The sequence below is a fragment of the Amblyraja radiata genome, chromosome 4, assembly GCF_010909765.2.
Source record: "Amblyraja radiata isolate CabotCenter1 chromosome 4, sAmbRad1.1.pri, whole genome shotgun sequence".
Lineage (NCBI taxonomy): Eukaryota > Metazoa > Chordata > Chondrichthyes > Rajiformes > Rajidae > Amblyraja > Amblyraja radiata.
In genome coordinates this window covers 105,266,003-105,272,002 of record NC_045959.1, presented here as the reverse complement: position 1 = coordinate 105,272,002, position 6,000 = coordinate 105,266,003, and positions in this window count along the sequence as shown.

Genomic DNA, 6,000 nt, shown 5'->3' with positions numbered 1-6,000 from the left:
GCTTGTCGCGGGTGGACGTAGGTTGACTTTTGTTGTCGTAGGTTGTCGCCTGTGTGGTCGTAGGTGTGGTCGTAGGTGTGGTCGTAGGTGGATGTCTTTGGAGTGTGAGAGAACCATAGAAACATAGACATAGAAATATAGAAAATAGGTGCAGGAGTAGGCCATTCGGCCCTTTGAGCCAGCACCGCCATTCAATATGATCATGGCTGATCATCCAGAATCAGTACCCCCCGCTCCTGCTTTCTCCCCATATCCCTTGATTCCATTAGCCTTAAGAGCTATACCCAACTCTCTCTTGAATACATCCAGTGAATTGGCCTCCACTGCCTTCTGTGGCAGAGAATTCCACAGATACACAACTCTCTGGGTGAAAACGTTTTTTCATAAATACGGAGCACCCGGAGAAAACCCACGAGGTCGCAGGGAGATGGTACAACTCTGTACATACAGCACCCGTAGCCGGGATGAACTAGGGCCTCTGACACTGTAGTGCAGCAACTCCATTGTGCCGCCTGTCATTCCATTAGATTGCTTAGTACTTTTCAATAGGTGATTGTTTTTATCTCCTCCCTACTGTTGAAAATACTGGTTGCTGCAATACAAGCCAGAAATAATCATTAATTTTGTTCCACACTAGAAAATACATATTTTTGGTTACGCAATGGAGATCCTGGGTGCTAGGCTCTCAAGGCTGGGATCAATAAAACTATTCTTAAGTAAAGGCAGAAAGGAACATTCAGCAAAAGAGGGTAAATGGAGTTAAAGTGCAGATCACTCATGGCCGAGGTGAAGATTCATATTATACAGCACAGAAACTGCCCCTTTAACCCAACTCATCCATGCCTGATAGATTTCATAATCATAATCATAATAATACTTTATTGGCCAAATATGTTTTGCAACGTACGAGGAATTTCATTTGCCGTACAGTCATACCAATAAAAAGCAACAGAACACACAAAATACATTTTAACATAAACATCCACCACAGTGACTCCACCACATTCCCCACTGTGATGGAAGGCGAAAACAAGTTCAATCTCTTCCCTTCTTTGTTCCCCTGCGGTCGGGGGTCTCGAGCCTTCCGTTGACGGGACGATCTTGGCTCCCATAGCCGACGACGTTTAGGTCCTCCGCATCAGGGCGATCAAGCTCCTGCTTCGGGGGGATCTCAGCACCCCCCTCGCCGGGCGATCGGACCCCAGGTCAGTGGGAAGACAATACATGATTACTATCGAGCCATCCACAGTGTACAGATACATGAGAAAGGGTATAATGGAAGGAAAGGGTGGTGAATCTGTGGAATTCATTGCCACAGGAGGCTGTGGAGGCCAATGGATATTTTTAAGGTGGAGATAGATAGATTCTTGATTAGTATAGGTATCAGGGGTTATGGGGAGAAGGAGGGAGAATGAGGTTAAGAGGAAAAGATTGATCAGCCATGATTGAACAGCGGAGTAGACTCAATGGGCCGAATGGCCTAATTCTGCTCCTATCACGTGAACATGAATAACATTTAGTGCGAGTCTGGAGAAAAGGAGAAGGAAGTCTTCTTCAGACAATGTGCTGTGGAATTAAAGTAACATTTTAAAATAAATGGTATCACTTCGCCTTCTTGTTCATGTACTGTATGACTCAGCATATTGCCTAATTCAAAAGGTCACTCAACAGTAAAGACTTGGCTGTACTGAAATGTTGTAATTCATTTAATTCAGGGAAGGAAATCTATGACTATTAATCTGGCCTATCTGTGATTCTACATCTACAGAAATGTGGTTAACTGTCCTTGAAAGGATTTCGATTCACTCAGACTTGGGTCAACTAAGGACAGACATTAAATAGAGTCAGTCAGGAATGTCAGATCCAATATAAAGAAATTTTGGGATCTATACATAACTAAAACGCGGATCTTGTTATCTTCCGGTTTAGTGATCATTATATTTGCGCAAAAACGGTATGCGATAGCGCTACGATTTTTCTCCAGCTTACTCACCGTTCTCCTATGCTGCAATTGCACTAAGTTCCGTTCCGATCGGTGTAAGCGCAGATCGATTGCCTCTCCTGCCATTCAGCACGGCGCGGATTGGTCCCTTCTACTGTCACTCCGCGGGACGGTCCGCCCCTTCCTGCACCATCGCGTCTTTACTGCGGCTGCGGGAGGCTCTGGGTGGCCGACGGAGGTCTCCAGACGGACACAATTTTCGGAGGGAGGGATTGGAAACAGCCCGACCCAACCCGACCCAACCCAACCCAACCCAGCCAGCCAGCTGTTGCCAAACGGAAAGCGGAGACTCTGATCCTGGCGGAGGAGAACGACCAGCGACCAGCGCCCGCGTGAGTCCCCATCACACCCTCAACCCCTTCCCCTCTTGCCCCCCTCGCTGGCTCCTGCCCCCCCCACCCTGTGATACCGCACTCTTCCCCATGGCTTTTCCCCGTCTTTTCTCCAAGCTCTCCCCCCCTGTTCCAACACCCCTCCCTCCTCGCCCCACCACCTCCCCCACACCCCTCCCCTCAACGGGTCCCACTTAGTCTAGTAAAGACATAAACAGTGGGTTTTCTCCAGGATCTGCACTTTCCTCCCACACTCCCAATGACATACATTTGTAGGCTAATTGGCTTGTGTATAATTGTACGTTGTCCCCAGTGTGTTAGTGTATAGTCGGATAGTGTTAGTGTACGGGGATCGCAGGTTTGGCGAGGACTCAGTGAGATAATGAAGGTGAGAGTACCTGAAATCCTGATCACCATGGGTGAAGCACAGAGAGTCATAGAGTCATACAGCATGGAAACAGGCCCTTCAGCCCAACTCCTCCATGCTGACCAAGATGCCCTTCGGAGCTAGTTACATATGCCCGCATTTGATCCATATCCCTCCAAATATTTCCTATTTCTGCAGTTGTCCATATGTCTTTTAAATATTGTTATTATACCTGCCTGAACGAGACTTTAGACTTTAGAGATGCAGCACGGAAACAGGCCCTTTGGCCCACAGAGTCCAGGCCGACCCCCTACACTAGCACTATCATATAATTTACAACATTACCGAAGCCAATTAACCTACAAACTACTTTCTCTGGCAGATCCCTCTCATTAAAACTTCCTCCTCCTTAAGTTTATGTGGTTTTAAATTATCGCCTTCAAGTTCTTAATAGACAATAGGTGCAGGAGTAGGCCATTCGGCCCTTCCAGCCAGCATTCAATGTGATCATGGCTGATCATCCACAATCAGTAATTCCCCCACTCCGGGAAAATTACTCTCTGCATTCACCCTGTCTATTCCCTCAGTTTTTGTACAACTCTGTACGATCATCCCTCAGTGTCCTGCGCTCCAAGGAATAAATTTTGTTGTATATATTATTATTATTTTTAAAATAGAAGCCTGCCCCACCTCTCCGTTTGGCTCAGACCCTTGAATCCTGGCAACACCCTTGTAAATCTCCTCTGAAGTCTCGTCAGTTTAATGGCATATTTCCAACAGCAGGGTGACCAAAATTGAATATAATACTCCAAAGGCGTCCTCACCACCATTTTGTACATGCCGTACATACCAATGCGGGTGGTCATGGTAACGGGCCCTTCGGCCCACCGACCAGCGATCAGCCCGTACACCAGCATTATCCTACTCGCACTAGGGACAATTTACAATAGCCAATTAACCTACATACCTGTATGTCTTTGGTGTGTGGGAGGAAACCGGAGCACCCGGAGAAAACCCACGTGGTCACGGGGAGAACATATAAATTCCATACAGACAGCACCCATGGCCAGGAATGAACCTGGGTCTCTGGCGCTGTAAGGCAGCAACTCTACCGCTGCGCCACCGTGCCATCCCTTCAATGTCGTTATTATATCAGGCTATCCCCTCTTTTGCTACAAAAGCCACGGTAGCGGTCAGGGTGGCGCAGCGGTAGAGTTGCTGCCTTACAACGAATGCAGCACCGGGGACCCTGGTTCGATCCCAACTACGGGTTCTGTCTGTACGGAGTTTGTTCGCTCTCCCCGTGATCTGCGTGGGTTTTCTCAGAGACCTTTGGTTTCCTACCACGCTGCAAAGATGTACAGGTTTGTAGGTTAAATTGGCTTGGTAAATGTAAAAATTGTTCCTAGTGGGTGTTAATGTGCGGGGATCGCTGGTCGGTGCGGACTCTGTGGGCCGAAGGGCCTGTTTCCGCGCCGGATCGCTAAACTAAACTAAATTAAACTGTAACATAACATCCCCAACTTCTATACTCAATTATTAAATTCAAAGAAATTATGATATGCAGGAAGGAACTGCAGATGCTGGTTTAAACCAAATATAAATACAAAAAGCTGGAGTAACTCAGAGGGTCAGACAGCATCTCAGGAGGAAAGGAATAGGTGACATTTCGGATCGAGACCCTTCTTCAGACTGAGACTCAGGGAAGAGGGAAACGAGAGATATAGATGGTGATGTAGAGAAATATGGAACAAATGAATTAATGATATGCAAAATAGTAATGATGATAAAAGGAAACAGGCCATTGTTAGCTGTGGCTTAAGTGAAAACGGGTTAAAGTCAATGACAATGAAACTCAACTGATGATGTTGGTTTATACCTAAGATAGACACAAAGTGCTGCAGTAACTCAGTGGGTGAGGCAACATCTCTGGAGAAACAATATAGGTGACATATTGGGATGAGACCCTTCTTCAAATTGATTGTCATGTACTGTGAAGAGCTTTTGTTGTTGCGTGCTATCCAGTCAGTGGAAGACTATCTGAAGAAGAGATCCGACCCAAAACCACACCTATCCTTTTCCTCCAGAGATGCTGCCTGACCTGCTGAGTTACTACAGCACTTTGTAGGTACACAATAAAGCTGGAGAAACTCAGCGGGTGCAGCAGCATCTATGGAGCGAAGGAAATAGGCGACGTTTCGGCCCGAAACGTCGCCTATTTCCTTCGCTCCATAGATGCTGCTGCACCCGCTGAGTTTCTCCAGCTTTTTTGTGTACCTTCGATTTTCCAGCATCTGCAGTTCCTTCTTAAACTTTACAGCACTTTGTGTCCAGCTTCCCTGACTGATGAAAGCCAGCATGCTAAAAGTCCCTTTATCACCCTGTTGGTGATGACGCTTACAGGGAGGAGTTATACTTACACAAAGTGAATGAGTTACGCTTTTTACACACTGTGCCAATTACATCTGATAATCCCTTCAATCAGTTGCTTTGCTGTGCACTTTTTATATTTCATGACGTCTGAAATGCTAAACTCCGCCAATATATTTCAGTAACTATCAATTCCTTCCTGATCCAGTACTATATCCGATGCAGTCTTTTTTTGAAACTCAACTGAGAACCCCGCCAATATATTTCAGTAACTATCAATTCCTTCCTGATCCAGTACTATATCCGATGAGATGCAGACATTATTGGACAGGTGGACTGGGCGGCACGGTGGTCCAGAGGTAGAGTTGCTGCCTCACGGCGCCGGAGACCCCGGTTCGATCCTGACTACCGGTGCTATCTGTACGGAGTTTGTACGTTCTACCCGTGACCACGTGGGTTTTCCCCAAGTGCTCCAATTTCCTCCCACACTCCAAAGACATCCAGATTTGTAGGTTAATTGGCCTTAGTAAAGATTGTAAATTGTCCCTGGGGTAGTGCTAATGTACGAGGTGATCGCTGGTCGGTGTGGATTTGGTGGGCCGAAGGGCCTGTTTCCACACTGTATCTCTAAACTAAACTAAACTAAAGGTGCTCAAAGACAAAATGCAGTCCAGCCAGAAATATGATCACAGGGAAGGTGCCACATGCCTATCCTTAGTTAATAATTCTTTAAGTTGACCCGAAACACTCAATTCCTTCATATTTTGTATCACATCCCCTTTTTGTTGCTTAGAACTGCCAGATCGCTTCTGTTGATTTCAAACAGATTTCACTGCCTTTTGTAATTGAGACTTTAGAGAACATTATAGGTTTTCGCAGGAAGCTCTCTGACATGCATTCTTGTCAAAAACAAAGAAAGCCTCACCGCG